General features: G+C 37.8%; 1 protein-coding gene across 1 annotated transcript in view; it reads left to right on the forward strand.

Annotated features, from left to right (window-relative positions):
• The window catches only part of PTPRN2 (protein tyrosine phosphatase, receptor type, N polypeptide 2), a 523,716-nt gene that overhangs the window by 68,635 nt on the left and 437,713 nt on the right, over positions 1–17,368 (forward strand). The window lies entirely within an intron of this gene.

A 17,368-nucleotide genomic window follows, 5' to 3' on the forward strand; every position in this document is an offset into this window, starting at 1 on the left:
CCCCCCCCCCCAAAAAGATAAGAGTTGATTAGCAGTGCAGTGAGTTTTACTTCTGTCTTCTTACCAAAGTTTGTTCTGGAAGTTTTATGGACTTGCCTCTTCAGCCACATTTGGCTTGTTCAGAGGCCAGGTGCTGTGTTTAGACTGAGTAACAGGGAGAAGGATAAAATGCTGAAGGTAATTCTGTGCGTTTTTGTTTGTGCTGGCTACGTATTTACATCTTCCTTTGTGGTGTAGCTTAGAGTAGCCTCAGAGCTGCTCCTATTTGTGTTCAGGAGATGACATTTCCCAAGGGACTGGGTGTCAGCTGAGTGCTGTAAGGGCATTCTCTACTGCTTTTGTATCTTTTTTCCTTAATGTGTGCTATCTGAGAAATTTCTGCCAATTGAAAGGAGTCATAACACAGAAGAGGATTTGTCAGAGAGTCTTGGGGAGTTTTGCATCAGCTTGGATGAACCATCCACTTTGTGCTTCTATTATCTTGTTAACCCACCATTAATTTACTGTCTAAGTTGGGAAATAGGAAGGAACCAAATAGTGTTGATCTCCACCTTGCTTCCTTTCAACCTTTTTGACCCACTAGAAACCATTTCGAGTTTGAGAACAGACTGGATAACCTTGCTTGCAGCATTAGCAAATACATCAGCAAGTTGTTGCGACATCATGTACTTTACTGTCCCTTCAGAAATTAAGTTCAAGTGAAACAAATGTTGGAAAAAGACATATGGCTTATGGGGACAGGTTTACTCTCTAGTGAAAAGTAAAGTTATTAAATGAGCAGTGCCTGCCAATTGCAGAAAATTTGGCAGGGATATATTGGCACTGTATTTTTTAATTTATTATTTAAAAGGCCTCATGCAGGACTTCCGAATACGGCCTTAAAATTCTAGGCAGTGTACGAACATACAGAGTCAGTGCAAAAATTATGTGTTGTTTTATGAGCAGGAAGAATATACTACAAAAAACGTCTCAGAAAAATTGGTAGATATAGTAATGAAAAGATCTCACCTTAATAGATTAGAAAACCCTTCAAAGGTTAAAACTATGTACAAGGAAAGAACTACTTGTCTAACTTTTTCTGAGGTCAAAGCAGAGAGCATTCCTTATTTTTCATGGTAGTTACTATATAAAGTTGGTTGATTAGCAGGGGAAAAAACCAAACAGGCAATTGAAATTTTTTATTTTCTTAGGAAGAGTTGTCCTAAAAACTCAGAACAATTAAGTTAATTTTGGAACGGTTTTAAGAATCTTAGATTGATAAAGAAATTTATCACATTTCCAAAGTATGATCTAGCTAGTGCAAAGGAATCCTGACATACATGACAGCAGGTACTTCAATTAAGAATCCGGCTTATTGTCAACACGAGTGGGATGTATGTGTTTATCCCAGGGAGCTCTTACTTATCAAGATCCAAAACACTTTCAGACTTATACACTTAAGTAATACTTGATTCTTCTGAATCTCTGGATAAAGCCAAGAGAACAAACCCAAATATTCTCTCCAAAAATTAAATAGTTTTGTAGAGATATATTCTCTACAATATTAATGGTATAATATGTTTAAAATTTTAACATAATAGTTCACTGTAACTACTATGTCTTCCTGGAAAGCAATTTTCAAGCAGGCAATAACCATAAGTAAAAGCATGTGGAGACAACTTTGCATAAGAAAGTTGCAACTGGTATCCCACGCAGAAATCTTCATGGGTTTGGATCTGCAAGACTACAGTGTATGTTCAGTACCACTGAACAATCAAAGCCTAGGCCCGTAGTCACCTACATGCTCTGTTGGCATCAGGCCATGCGAGGTGAGGCGATAAAGTACAGTGACCTGAATATGGCCGTCACACTCTTTGAAAATGTTGCACTTTGTCTTTTTTTTTTCAATTTGTTGCAAATACTCAACCTTGTATTTTTTTCCCCTCATATTCATTTGACTTTATTTTAACCTAAGATAAGCTATTCCCTGGTATTTTTGTACCTTTTGAAATATTTATTTTATTTATCATATTTTTATGCTAAAAGTTTTCCAGGAAAAAAAAAAATAATTCCAGTGCTGAGCTTCTGTGTAAAAATAACACGATCATATGGTTTGTAGTTTACTTTTAAACGTGTTGGAAAGGGTTGCTTTTGTACAGGGGAAGCTTCAGATCTTTTGCAAAGCCAGAGCCTTCACTTTCAGTGGAACGAAATGTATCAACATTGGAAGAAACCGAGTCCTATTTAAAGCTGAAAGCCTACTAGATGGGACAAAACCCCTGCATTTTTAAAGGGGGAAAGAGCGGGGAGAAAGCCATTCATGAGAAGTATAAAATGTAATTTTGTTTTAAAGCTCACTAAAAGCTATATAGGTCATGAAGACAATCAGTCTTTTATTCTTTGAAATAATTCACATTACAGCCCTATGTATTACCACCCTTATCACAGAAAAGCCTTTAGATTTGTGTTGGCAGATAATTACAAATTGATTTCTGGACCCTCATTTTGACGATGGTTTTGAAAACCTCCCCCCCCCCGCCTTTTAAAAGCCTCTTATGATTTCTCCTGCATCATACTGAAGAAGTACTGTCATGATGAGCTGGCCAGGTGTACTAACCATTTATACAAAAGAGCCATAGAATACAAGACCCAAAATATTCTGGAAATGAACTGTGAAATGCTGCAGGTAGCTGCAGTATATTTAATTTACTTGTATTTTTGTCTTTCACATCATTCAAACTTGAAATAATTTTACAAATAGATGGTAATTTAACAAATGGGTAACCTAAAATTTTACAACCTGCAGCTTGCTCCTTTCACTAACATACCAAATCCTGGTTTCCTTATGTTTTTTCAGCATTTAACACTTTCAAAAAGTCTTCAGGAACCGAAAGGCTTAACCCTTTATTGCTCATATTTACCCTTATGGGGTCAAGTCTGTCTCCAAAGATGCCATTGAGTGATTACCAAAGTCTTAGGCTGAAGATTTAGTTTACAGTTTAAGACCTGTTCTACAGGTAGTAACCAAGTTTAGAGTGATAATCCGTGCCTTTAGGATTCTACAGTTTAAAACTCAGCATGTTACAGCTGAAAAACACCTTCAGGTAAAGTTGATGAGTAGGAAGGAAGAAGATGAGTAACAAAAATAACTAGATATCTTGGCGTAGATTTGCTGTGTGCACAATCTGCAGTCAATCAGTGACAGCAAGCGCAGTAATAGCTACTCACCACCTGCTTAGCTGTGCTATTTTTAAAGTATAACTGAATAGCAGCAGTAGTGGGGTTTTTTAATTGTTTGTTATTCCAGAGAATTAAATAGCGTTGTCTCAGCATTTGGGATACATCTAAAGGATTCACAGCACTAAGAATATCCATGCAGGTACGTGAAGTAGCCTGTACGACATGCAGTAAACACTGACATAGAGTAACTGGAGGCTAAATTGAAATTTTTTAGTGTTACAGACTTTATTGATTTGGTTTTGAGTTGTTTTCCTTTCTAACTCAGACTTTATGTATTATTAAAATGTTTGCAGAACATCAAGTATGATACCATTTTTCTTAGGTTTATTTTTCTTTCAGGTGAAAATAAAATAAATCTTTCAGATATGTGGGAATGGTGGCCATTAGCTTTAGCTAATAATGCACGTGCATGCCTTTAAAGTACAATTTTTATTTTCTACACCTCCCAGAAAGATGTAATTTGTAAACAGTATTAAGAATAGCATATGAAGTGCCACTGTCTTCAATATTCTGTAACTCTCAAGGGAGGATACATTTTGATCATGCTTCTTGTTGAGCTTGAACCTGAATCTGAATGCTACAAAATTTACTTTTCCTGTTCTATATTTTTTTTCCTATGTATTTATAAGTTATTTCTTCCATTAACCATTTCACCTTCCTTTTACATTTCAACATTCTGTTTCTCTAGTCTCCTTTAGATAAAGAAAATGTTCCACTTTAAAACAAAATAGAAAAAAATTAATTCTTTAAAATGACCAGTGGAAGACATAAAATTATATGAAATAAAAATAATGAATGCCCTAACTTTTTGTGTAATTAAAATAATTCAGGAAAGCAGGATGTGAGCAGGTTTGAGGGGCACTTTTCATTTCTCAGGGGCTGATCCTTAGCTGAAATTAATTATCAGAGTTCCATTTATTTCAATGGGCATTTAACAATCCACACAGCTTGGAATCTGTCCTCCCATTTCCTCCCTTTTTTAAGAGTATCTGTCACTTTTGTGTGTCCTCCCTTCTTTCCTGTGCCAGAACGTGTGTTTTTCTATGTATGTTTATGTATGTATGAATGATACTTGCTATAAGCAGTCTATTTCTTCTAGACAAGACAGTTTAGGATTCTTCTGGAGTATCGCTAATTTGTCTCCATGAGGATGTTGCTGTCCTGTTGCTGACATGAACTGCTGCTATAGACATGCCAGCAAAAGGCAGGAATTTATGCCTGCATTTAAAGTATTTAAAATCAGGGAAAAAAAATATGAGCGAACTATTGAGGAAGGAGAAGAATGGCAATTAAGAATATATTCTTCCCTCATCCTTCAAACGAGATCAGAAAAGAGATGTTGTAAGTGACATGGCTTTTTTTTAATTAAAGAATACCATTTGAAGTGAACAGGATTCACGTTTTCTGAATTCAGTTGCGTGTGTTCTGCTGTGGACATGTATCAATAGAGGAGGGATTGTATATACTGCCTAATTCCACCCAAGTCTCTCCGTCTCTCAGTCAGAGGGAAGACAGCAGTATAGCTTGGGCTGTGCAGAGAGAGATTTTTTTTGGACCAGTTTCTACACTCTGGTAATGCAAATGCGAGGACTCCTTTCTTCCCTGTAAAGCCAATGCTCAGACAATATTGCAGAACAAACCTTTCCTTACACAAAGGTTATTTTCTCTCTGGAGCATTCCCTTTTTTACTGAAAGGCATTGTAGACTAGAAATTCTCTGAGAGTTCATGACACCCTGAGAGCCTTCCTTTCAGAGACAAGCTGTATAATAATAATGCGGTGACAGAAAAATCGCGGAGAGGTGGCTTTCTCTGATAGAGAATTTGCCTTTAATTCTACCCTGAAGAGATTGCAATGGAGCACCAACCTTTGTTCTTACTGTAGTGCCTCACTGCTATACCGACCATTTGTTAAATGGGAAGTAATTGAGGCTGAAAAAAATTGAATGAATAAAGCTTTTGGCAGGGAAGGGGAGGAGGCAAAGTATGGGTTAAAGGTTATTCTTTGCAGAAATTTCATAAAATGAGAGGTAATATGACTTTTGAGCTAGAATTGTTTGTGCCTCTGGAGGGGGTTTGTGGAAGAGAGGGAGGAGAGCAGGTTGGGGGGAGGGAGACGGAACCTGCAGAAGCACAATAAGAATAATAAGCTAGCTCCAAATATTCAGCTTTGTGGCATCTTATTGATTACATTACAAATTTCATCCTGAGATGTGCAGCCTTGACCATCTCTCTTGGTGAGCGGAGAGCAAAGGAGGAGGAACTGAGGAGGAGTCAGGAGTAGTAATGCAGGCGCCCCTTAGAAGCTTTGCTATCCGAGAAGTATTTCAGCATTGCTGTAAGTTGCCTTTGCTGCTTCCAGAGGAATGAATAGGCTTCATGTTTCAGTGCTTTCCTGAACTCTGCATTTCTGGTAATTTGAAAAATAATGAAGATTTTTTTTTTTTTCTATTATGAACTTGTATCTGCTTTCAGACTTCCTTCTTCACACTGACAAAACATTTTTCCCTCTGCCTTCCTCCCCTCCCCAAAGAAAAAAAGTCTGTCGTGAAAGTTAATCTTATATTATTTTGGGCCTGGGGACTCTGGGAACAGACAGAAAGGATTTATACCCTTGACAGAGCCTGTGTTGAATAAAATATCACCATTATGGAAGCATTAATGTACTTCCATCTAGTGTGCTTTCCATACTGTATTGCAGTTATTTGAAATTTTTTACTTCTTGTCTTTGTGGACCAAATGTGTATAAACATATACATTCTTTATTTTGTACAGTATTATTTTGTGTTCTTCTAATGCACATTGAATTGTGCAAAACACGAGGTCTAAGGATTTTTGCTCAAAATAAATTGATTTTTAAGGACCACTGTTTTTGATATGTGCATGCTGTTTTCATACATGGCCTTTACATTTCTGTATAATGAAGCTCATCATTTGCTATGCCTTGAATAGTCTGGCTTTGCGTGTTTTTTAATATATGAATAGTGCTCCTTATTTGGATAGAAGGATGCTTCCCACTTCCAAAATAATAATGAGACTTAAGTAAGATTATTTTTAATGAAATTCCTTAGGGATAGATGCTGGCTCAATTCTTATCCACAACTTTGTCGGTAAGTTGGAGACACACTTATACTAGCTGCCAGTAAAAAAACTTCCAGATGACTTATAGACTATTGGAATTGTGAATAGTAATCAAGTCCTACCAGAGAATTTAGGATTGCCAACAGCCCATTCAAAAAAACCATATGAGGACAATGCAAGCTGGAGGTTGCAATGACAATATCTGTTCTGTTGAGGGTTTGTACTCGAGAAAGTTGTTAGGGTTATACCAGACAAGCAGCTCATCGGGACTATGACAGCTGGGGCAAAGAGAGCTAATGTGGACTGTGGATATAGATTAGAATAGTGACTTAGGGAGAGGGAAGTGATTTTCTCTCTATGTATTGCATTAGTCAGGCAGCTACTAGAATATCTTGTTCGGTTTTGTGTCTACATTTGTTTAAATTATGTCGGCAAATTGAAGAAGGTAAACGAATAGGCCTGAAAAATAATTTTGAAAGAATGCCTTACAGTGAGAAACTTAGAACTCCATCTGTTCTGCTTTTCTTAAAGAAAGAGAGGCAATTTGTTTACAGTGCAGAAGGGCCTTAATGTGTTGAAAATATTGGTTACCTCTATAATCTAGCAGAGAAAGACAAGACTTGGCTGAAGTAGGCTGGAAGCTGAATCCAGATGAATTCACATGGGAAAGTAGAAACAAATAAACAAACAACAAAAGAAGTAACCTTAATAATGGAGTAATACTTCATGAAAAATGAAAGTCAAGATACTAATTTTTTCCAGCTTGAATAAGGCAACCCTCAGCACAGTATCACTATTGCCAACTTTGATAAATAAATGGGGAGGACAAACAGTGCAAAGGATTATTCTGTGTTGACAGAATATCATCATCAGTAGATTTTGAGAAGATCTAGACTGAAGTTTTGAATCTTGCAGTAACCAGTCATAACAGCAGACTAGCAGCCGGTAACACTGATAAATATACTACTTCACTGTTTTGTACAAGCAGTATTATAACAACCAGAGTGATCAGCTTACTCCATGCTATTGGGGCTTTTCTGTTCCCTTAAGCAGGAGATGGCCTTTGGATTTAACCAGTTGGGACTGTTTGGGAAGGCTTATGTTGTCCAGGAAAGGTGTCTGTGTTCTTACGATGGGGCTAGTGCTCCAGCTTGTGTCCAACACTACAGCTTCGTCCAGGTAAACAGGAAAGTAACGGTTACTGCAATATCGGCAAGATACTGAACCAACGGTTACATTAATGTAAGTTGGACTGCCAATTTAATACAAACGTTTTCTTAACGTGTAGTGTTCAGGAGTCACTACGTCACGTCACGGTCAGCAGGTCTGAACGTGAACCTTTGCACGAGTCCGGAGAGCCGGTTATGGGCCAGCTTGAAAATGCTCCGTGCAGAGGCAGGAGCAGCCAAAGCCCGTCATCGCTTCCTGCTGCTTCTAGGAAGGCTGAATTCAGAGGAACTATTATTAAAAAAAAGTCACGAATCATTCGCAGCTGAAATAACTTTTAAAACTGGGGTTAGCAGATAGATATAAAAAGTGCTAATTCTGTAAGTAATGTGTTACAATTAGAAATCATCATTAATTAAACACACTCATTTACAGAATGAGGTATTTTCTTTGTGGCATGTCTGGGTGTTCTCTTTACTTATATCTTTATTACTTGCAATTACAATTTATTACTTTCCATAAAAATGATAATTTTCAGGCATCCTAAGTTAAATGAATGATTCAATAATTTAAAACTGAGTATTTGTTATCTTTGAGGACTGCGAAAATGAATTGCATATTGTTGAATTTAAAATGCCAGTCTTGTGGATAAATCAGTCCCTGGGGAAGCTGTGAGCAGCACTGTCACAAAGAGAGAATGGGAGAGGTTGCAGCGTACAGATATTTACTTCTCTTATATTTATGGCCTGATAGTCAGAGAGGCTGAGCGTTTGAAGATTCAGCTGCAGTGAATCTAGTTGAAGGTGCTTCCCAAAAATCAAATCTTCATATATATGTTCGCAGTTGACTGGAGGGAAAGAAAAGTTAAAGCAGAGAAATAAGGCAGGGAAAAGATTCAGGCATGAGAAGAGTCTGAGTTGTGTGAAGTTAAATGCGGGCTGCTCTTTTGTATCTCGAGACATCAGAGAGATTCCCTTTTTGTCTGAGTGGAAAATTTCCTGCAGGTTTTGGAGAGAAATGATCTGCTGTCCTGGACCAAAGTCAGTGCCAGGGACACTGACAGGTTGGACTTCACCCTGTTTGTATGACTTTTACACCTTGTACAGGATGTTTAGATAATTTAGCATCCTTGGGGGTGGCAGGCACTATATAAATGGAGGGTACTGTGTTATTAGCAGCAGTATCACTTCAATTACTCATTTGCAGGGATTGCCCTGCTATTCCCAACCACTTTGCTGATGATTTTAGGAGGTGGGTTAAATGGAGCGCAAATAGCACATGGAACAGTTTCGCTGGAAACAGAATCAGTTCCTGTGTAATTTCTGCAAATTCATTTTGTTGTCGTTGCTTTTTTCTCAAACCCTTGAAGTAACCCAAAACATTACAAATCAGATTTTTTGCTGTTATGCTTCATGTAAAAATCAACAATCGTGTATCACAGGCAATCATGAAGATGTTTTAGCATGGTGAAACACGAGCTGTTAATTTCTGGTGATCTGAACATGTGTGCACACATGTGTATTTAAACTCTGCGTTTTTTCTCAGTTCAGGATCACATATTCAGGATGTTTACTTTGATCTTTAAGAAAAAAGGAAAACTGAGGCTTTTGGCAGGGGCTGGGAAGGTAGCAAAACTAATAATTGAGGGGCTTGAATATGAAAACTAGCCTTGTGTCTCCCCCTTTGTCTAGAAGAGGAAGCGAGAAGATTTTTATCATGCATGGATACTGTCATCTCCTTTGTTGAAAACAGAATAAATATCCTGCCTAAATTCGTAAAAAAAAAGAAAATTACTTCAGCTTTATCTGAAAAATGTACCTTATTCCCTTTTCAAATTAGTCATTTCTGCTACACTTGGCATCTCCTGCCATTCAGTACCTTAATTGAAACTGTAATAATTGATGCCACCTTTACATATTTATTTCCTGGAGAAATAGTTTACACAGAGTCACAGATTCAGTAGATAAAAATAGCATTCTGGTCATGGGCTTTTCCCCTCGACTTGCTGCAATGATAAAAGTGATTTCCTGTTAAACAGGCAGCCTGGGACTGCAATCGCACGTGCATGAAGCTTCTGATTTACAGGGGTGCTTAGCACCCTGAACTCCAGTTTAATTCAGTGAGAGCTTTAGCACCAATAAATTAAAGTCAAGTATGTGTTTGAACATATTTTATATACTGTGTGACAGGTTCTGATTACTTTCATTGTTGGATAAACTCAAGACTGCGGTTTTTTTCCCCTTACTAAGTACTTTGTGGTGTTTCTCATGCTTATATAAACTATTAAGAAAAAACACAAAAGCAATTCCTCTGCCCCCAAAGCTCCTGCCCCTCTTATTCTGTGTTTTAGCCTTTGCTTTAATGCAAACAATAGCATAACTGAATATTGTTGAAACCGATTCAGCAGTGTTTATCAATGATGCATCTGACTTAGCAAACTGGCACAGGTTTACTGTATTGTGACCAAGCTCAGAAATTGCTTAGAGAGTTATGCCTGTTTTCAATAGCGCAGATCTTTGAGTCACAGAAAATTCTTGAGACATCAGTGTTTATGATAATTTGGTTAAACAGTGTGTGTGAGGCAATCAAGTGCTCATATGCATGAGTGAGCTGATATACAGAAGATATAATATCATTAACCACTGGAATATCCATGTCCAAGTAAGAAAAATACCAGGACAATTAACAAGCAGGAGCTGCACACAAGAGGTCTCATTATTACCCAGTACTGTATCATATTCTCTGCGTGTGTTATACACAATAGTTATGATTAATAAAAATAATAATAAAAAAACCCTTCTGAGGACTGCAGATCAAATGTTCAGAAGGCATTTCCTGCCTTAATTCAGCGTCTTTGTGCTTGTGTGTTACAGTGCAGTGCCTGATTATATGATCACATGCTATTTTTTTCCACATAATCCCTGCATCGTTTAGTGCACAAGGAGAACCTATTCTTTGGATCACCTGGGATCTGAAATAGCTCCATTTGCAAGCTGATAGTTTAAACTCCTAGCAACCCAGACATGCCTACATAACCACCAAGCTTATCTAAGGTCTTCTGTCTCAGGAAATAAATTAACCCATTCATTCCCAATAGCTAACCATGAAAAAGAAGAGAAATCAAGTCACGCATGATTTTTATTTAAAAGCATTGCAGTTATTTACTGTTTTTCTACCACTTGAAGTCTCATTAATCATTAAATATTTATTGTCAGTAGGGTGTGAGCATGAATGAGTGAGATGTCGTCATAAATGGATTGCTGTCTGTGTTTCCTTTGAAAACTGTAGTTCTTGTTTATCATTATGAAAAAGAAATAATCCCATGTCAAACTTGGACTGCCGCATGGAATACAGGAGCACAACTGCCTTTCTAGGAACGTGTTAAATCAAAGCAAGGTTTATTCCTGAATCAAGATTTTTAATAGGAAATTTAAGTGGTTTTGAAACCCGAGTTACTGTGAATGCTGGAGGGAAGGAATGTGTTACTGTATCTACTTCTGAGCTGTATTTTGAGAGAGAGTCTGCATGAGTCGTCAAAGGTGCCTGTGTGAGATGTGACCTTTTCAGTTCATATTTATTATGTCTTCCCAAATACACACCGTAGCTGTACAGTGCCTGTCAACATTACATTTGGTGAAACCGGTTCTCTGGAAGGGAAGAGTTCTTTTTTAATCCTTAAATACTCCCCTTCTGAAGCAGGTCCTGAAAAAGAGAAAAACACTGTGAAGAAAATTGTAAGGAGAGAAGAAATGTGTTTAAACCTTCTTTCCTCCCTTTCTTTTCCAAAATCCTTCCTCCTGTTATCTCATACTTCTCCTTGTGATCTATTCGTTGTTATTTCACTTTGTTCTTCTGAGGGCTTTTTTAATAAATGAAGTGCAAGTATCCCATATCCAATAAAACACAGTGCATTTATGCTATGTTTTATATACACTGCAGAGTGCACCTCCCTTCCCAAAAGTGTCTCAGCTATAGCACCTGGGTTTTGCTGTCCGTGGCGATCATGGAAGAAGGTATCAAAACATTTTCAGCCTTTCTAACACTTTTGGTGTCTCCTCCTGACTTGCAAGGCTCTAATTATAGCCCTTAAGTTCTTGCTGCAGTTGGGTGTCTACAGCAGGGTGGGCATAGAGGGATCAGAGCCATGGACAAGAAATGATGAAATGTACATTAAACCCATTGAAAACATGAAAAATATTCTGTAGTATAACCCTAGCTACCTGATCAGTATGCTGCCCTATTTCAACGTTATGGATGAAAACCCTTGTGACATATACTGGTTTGGTGAAGACTTGTCTCAAAGCTGAGTTCAATAGCTTTGTCCCTTCTGAATTAAATGGGGCACTCCCCACTCTATCTGCAATTAAGAAAAGTAACCGTTAAGTGTAAATAGAGGGTATGACATTCTTTGAAGTGAGTAGTTAGGATTGGATTGGTTTCAATCCTGAAGAGGAACTTTTTGGAAACTAGTTTTTAACAAATGCTGGTCAGTAGTGTGAAAACTTATTACATTTATCTGAATGCCTGAAAAGGAATCATATCAGACAGTCTGATTTGTGTCACTGCAGTTTCTCAAATCTTTCAGTTACGTCAGGCTATCAATATCTTCAACAACTGTGCAGTTGGTCTTTATAGTAGTACGCCCTTCCTAAATCCCCACTGTGAAAACAGTTGTTTTCGGGTGGGCTGGATCTCATCTTGTCTAGAGGAACCTCATCTATCTTACTGCTTTGCACTGCTGCAGGCAGGGTGGAACCACTCTGAACGCAACTGGACTCTGAAAAAGGCCTTTGGGCAATGCCATAATGTTGCCAATAAATCAAAATAAACTGGCCAGCTGCTCTTTCATGTCCTCTCATTGTGCTGTATGTGTTGTTTGAAATAGGAGAAGGTCTTTTACGGACTGAGTATTTTGGCAGGGAAACAAAAATAGCCTCCAGACCCCTCAGGTAAGCAAGTCTGGGTGATGGGAAAGCAGCTGGCAGGGATAAGCTTGTGGATGGCTGGGAGAGCTACATGAGTGCTGGGAGAAGAAGGAACCATAGAGGAACGCAAGTTCTTGATTTTGTGATTGCAGAGCGCATCCTCTACAGTCTGGTGCCAAGAGGAGGGCCAGAGCTACCTTTTGTTTTAAGGAACCTTTTTTGCTCTCCGCAAACATCACCAGAGAATGAGGGGAACAATGTACTGGCTAAGATTTACAACCCATATGACTTTGGTCTTTTTCTTTATCTTTTATTCATCCATGAAAGAGTGACAATTGACCATCTGAAACATCCTTCACAGTCCTCATGAGCGTACTTCAAATGGGATGTTGGTGCAGATAAGTAAGCGGCAGCATCTGTACATTAAATGTTCTGTGGGCTTCATCGTTCTTTGCCTTGCATGGGCTTCACATCGTTGTGGCTCTATGGGGTGGAAATTAGACTGCTCATATTTTCTCATGTATGAATCAGCAGATAGTCCTAATTTTTGTCTCTCATCGAGGAACTGGAAAAAATAAATAAGGTCAAAAGTAAACATTCCCAAACTTCTTTTTTGGGTACTGACTTTCTGCAAAAATTTCTGCAGGTCTAACAGCTGTATAATGTATAAATCATTATAAACAAGGCTTGAAAGGAACTTCACTGTTTATACTATAGCTTCCCTGCCCTTTAGCAGTGATGAAAACTGAAAATACCAGTGCATCTTGAATTCAAAGGAGAAAAAAAATAGATGAGAGATCATAAAGGGGTAACGTGGTTCAGCTAGACTCAGTGTTTGGAATATTAAGCAGATTTGACCCATGCTGAGAAGAGTCTGAAGAGCAAATTCTTCTCAGCACCATCTCTTATGTCAGGACCCTGATTAACAAAGACATTTAAATAATGTCACTGCACTTCATACAATTTGAGCCTATTTTCTCTTTTGTATAGCTTGTGAATGTAATTTTTTTTTTACTTGCCATATTTGACCTCTGTCTCCTAATAGTGGCAGGCAATGATACTTTGAATTATTATGCTGAATATAAATGTAAGCTTCAAAACTAACAAAGCTTTTGTTCCTTTCCTGATGAAAGCACAATTTTGCAGTTGCTTTAAATATTATAGCTCTAAGTCTGCCGTTGCTGCTTCTACTAAGGATTTCTCAGGGAATTCATTAGAAGTGTCTGTTTTCATAGCCTGGCTTGTGCAAATAAGAAGCAAGGATTTGAAAGTTCAGGGTATATCTTGCTGTGCTTAAGCTGCAGCAGTGTTACATATGCTGAACCTGTTTTTATGTTACTAGTGAGGAATAATGCAAGCTGAACTCTGAATTCCCTCATTAGAGGTTTAAGTCTCTAAGGCAAAACTAAGGCTAAGTTTTGATATTTGTTAACAGAATCCTGTGTGAATTAATATTTTCTGGGGGGCACACAGAGTTTTGAAAGAACAATTCTAGAAAGATAAAGGTAAGGAAAAGCCACATGTGTTTTCCAGGCATGTGAAAATAATTTCAAGGGTCAGTGGCTTCACAGTTGGAATTAACAACATGGTAACAGAAAAAGGAAGAGAAGAAGGCGACTGCAGTCCCATTTGTTTTGTGTAATGCAAAGAACAGTCATGTTCAGAGAAAGTCCCTAATGAAATAATGACGTTTCTAGAGATGCTGGCTGCTTCTCTTCATTACATGGATTTTTTAATTTTTTTTTTTTTTTTTAAATCTTCTTAATTAGATCTGTTTCTAGATGGAGAAGGGCTAGAGAGGAAATGAATGGACTAAACCTGTCGGGTGTCTTTCAGGCTATATCTAGAGATTCAGGGCACAACAAACTTCCCATGATGATAATTTCAGCTTTCAAGTGGTTTTGTACCTTTCTGTTTTTGGAAGAATGGAAATGAAACTACCATTCGTTTGATTGATATATTTCAAAATGGAAGGGATTTTAGTGAGAACCTGTTCTTCCCTTGCTGAATATTTAAATCAGAGTTTGCCCAAAGCCTCTGTGCTACGTTTCGAGGTAGTCTGAACTGTAGAGAATGACTGCCAACTGTCTAGATGGAAACTGTAAATCAGGCAGCAGGTGAATGCGGGATTGCCTCTGCAAAAAATAACATTTTTCAATTGTTTTGCACATTAGGAACCTGTCATACTTCATCTCTGTCATACCACCCTAAACATTTTGTACGGAGACACAGAGAGCAGAGTGAAGAATATGAGATGACTGAATACATTCTTATGTAACAGGGAATTGTATCTTATTTAGATTTCATTCTAATCCATACCACGAACACTTTGCGTTTCTTCCCTCACGCCTTATTCTAACCCCTTAATTCATTGCACTTAGACAACATTAAAATTTTCCCCAAATTATTCCAAGTCAAGGCTGTCAGTTATTGCTGTATGCAATCAGAGCCACAAAAACTGAGAAGCTACTTCCAGAGAATCATTTCTTGCTTCCAACAGGTTCTCAGTTCACTGTCACATAGCCAAAGAGAGTTGGTGAAAGGGCAGCTTTCCAGCATCTTAGACACCTAGCTTTCAGTAATTTTCAAACAGGAGGGCTGGAATCTTTCCTTTCAGCCATTAAGATATCTTCAGGGTTGGTGTATGAGATGAAAGATCCTTTGCATTACACATTTGGAAACTTTGCACAGTGTGTGATGTTTTTGCCAATATTTAGTGGCTGCCATGTAATCCACCTCTCCTGCAAAGATCCAAAATATCCTGCTATTGTTGCATTAAGATAACTATTTAACAAAGCATACAGGAATTAGAGAAAAAGAAGTGGTATGTGCTTAAGCATTTTTTTAAAGCTTTACAAATCACTGCATGCAGACATCAAACCCAAATCCAAAATGTAAGAGCAGTGGGTTTATCTTTTATTTAGAATAAAACAATGCAGTAATGTAATAATCACATTTTCTAAAGTCTTGTGGAGCACAACAAACCTCTTCATGCCAACTACAACATACTGTCCCCAGGGATGTCAATAAATAGAGTAAAATTGCTGACTTAAGTTATTCATCCTACCAGTCTCTATCAAATATTACTATAAATGGGAAAGGATTAGAACTACGTTTTGGGTTGGGTTTTGGTTGTTTGTTTTTTTTTCTTTGTGAATGTGCTTTGTTTAACTCGGAAGTAAAAAGTAACAAAGTACCTCATAATCTTTTTATCCTCCATTTTCCTGGATGTGTGCTTCAGAAGTCATTTTTTTGCTCATCATCACCATCTAGGCTGTGGGGTTTTGTTTGCTTTTGAACTATTCCCATTTCAAATCCAGTTTTCCATTTTAAGGCAATTAGCAGCCTGGCAGCCATCAATAGATGGAGACTAATTTTTTTTTTTTTTTTTTTTTTAACTGTGATCACTTCTTCCAGCAATAAGCAGAAGGTCTTGATTTGAATCAATGTTTTTTTCCATTTCACTTTGTATTTTATCAATGAATATTGCCCCAAGTTTTCATCTACCATTAAAATGTCATTTCTATGACAAGCTCTGCCAACTATTTTCTGTTTAATTAACATGTTAAGCACCATATGGGAGTGAAAGAAGTGTAGGTTTTGCTAAAAAGAAAAGAAATGCTGGTTCTGGTTAGTGAGGGAGGTGCACTGAAGGTGTGGGTCAAGTCAGGAGAACCACAGGTCCAGTTTCTCCCCTGAAGAAAAGATCCTTATAAAAGGAGCGAGCGAGGGGAGCGCTGCTGTGTCCCTGACTCTGTGGCTGGGAGGGTGCAAGGTGCTGTGGGGATTATAACTCTGACGGAGAGAGACTCTCTGTTGCTGGATCTCCATGGATTCTCTTTATCTGGTCTCTTTCCTTGCACTGTGCTGACAGCATTTCTCCTCAGGGAAATTCCCCAAACTCTGAGAAATCCACCATGGGCAAAAAGATGATATAGCTGCAGCTCTGCCATAGAAACATGTCATTATACTAAGCCAGTTGACATGCTCTTGAAGAATACTATCTGCTGTATAATTCAGAGCCCTGAACAGACTACCCCACACTCTTTGAAACCATGGCTGTTACAAAAACAGCTGGAAAATGAGGACGTTGCAATGCTTTCCTTGGAAAAGCATTTGGGTTGCGCCATGTTAGGCATGGCAGCAAATCTGGACTGTGCTGCTTAGCAGAGCAGCTCTGCTCTTTGGAGTGGGCATCCCACTGACACCAAGCAGACTGGTCCACAATTGACAGCTGACATTCAAGAAATTGGAGGAGATACAAAATTTTTTACTGTACTGTTCAATTTTTGTATTTCATTTCTCTTTGAACCTGAAGATATAATTTAAAAAATCAGAATTATCATTCAGAAAGCAAAGGATACTTACTTAGGAAACACAAATAAATACACAGCATATAGTATTGTCTGCTGTTATGCCAGAATAGTTTCTAAATTTTGCTAGAATTAGGTATTGTAACTCTATATTTTGATTTTTTAATTTATTTTGTATTGAAATTTATTTCAGAAGGTGCTTATTGTGATACTAAAAACATGTCAAAATCAACTGATTGCTTTTGGGTACCATATGGAAGACCACTGCAAAATATTCCAATTTAGAATGGAAGTAAATTAATGGGCTTTGTAGTAGCATATTTCACACAGCTTACAATGAAAGTCTAAATAAACAATAAACGAGCTTTCCTGTTTGTACTTAGCTTTCGCATTTAGAGTAACTTTTCCTTTCTTTCCTCGGTGCTTCTGGTACATTGCGTGTGTGTTTACACTGCGTGTGTTTCTGAACAGGTTTTTAGAATTTGGACTCGGATCCAAACACGTGAATTCTTCAAGGGCAAAGGCAGCATCACTTGTCATTGATTCTGCCAAGCATTTAAGAAGAAGTGACATTTACCAAGGCTTGTTTTGAAGATTTATAAATGCAGTATAGATTTGGCAAGAATAGCTGCTTCAATAAATGTTGTGCTGTAGCATGTAAGCAT

Source organism: Haliaeetus leucocephalus, unplaced genomic scaffold, assembly GCF_000737465.1.
Source record: "Haliaeetus leucocephalus isolate CR32 unplaced genomic scaffold, Haliaeetus_leucocephalus-4.0 Scaffold0, whole genome shotgun sequence".
Taxonomy (NCBI): domain Eukaryota; kingdom Metazoa; phylum Chordata; class Aves; order Accipitriformes; family Accipitridae; genus Haliaeetus; species Haliaeetus leucocephalus.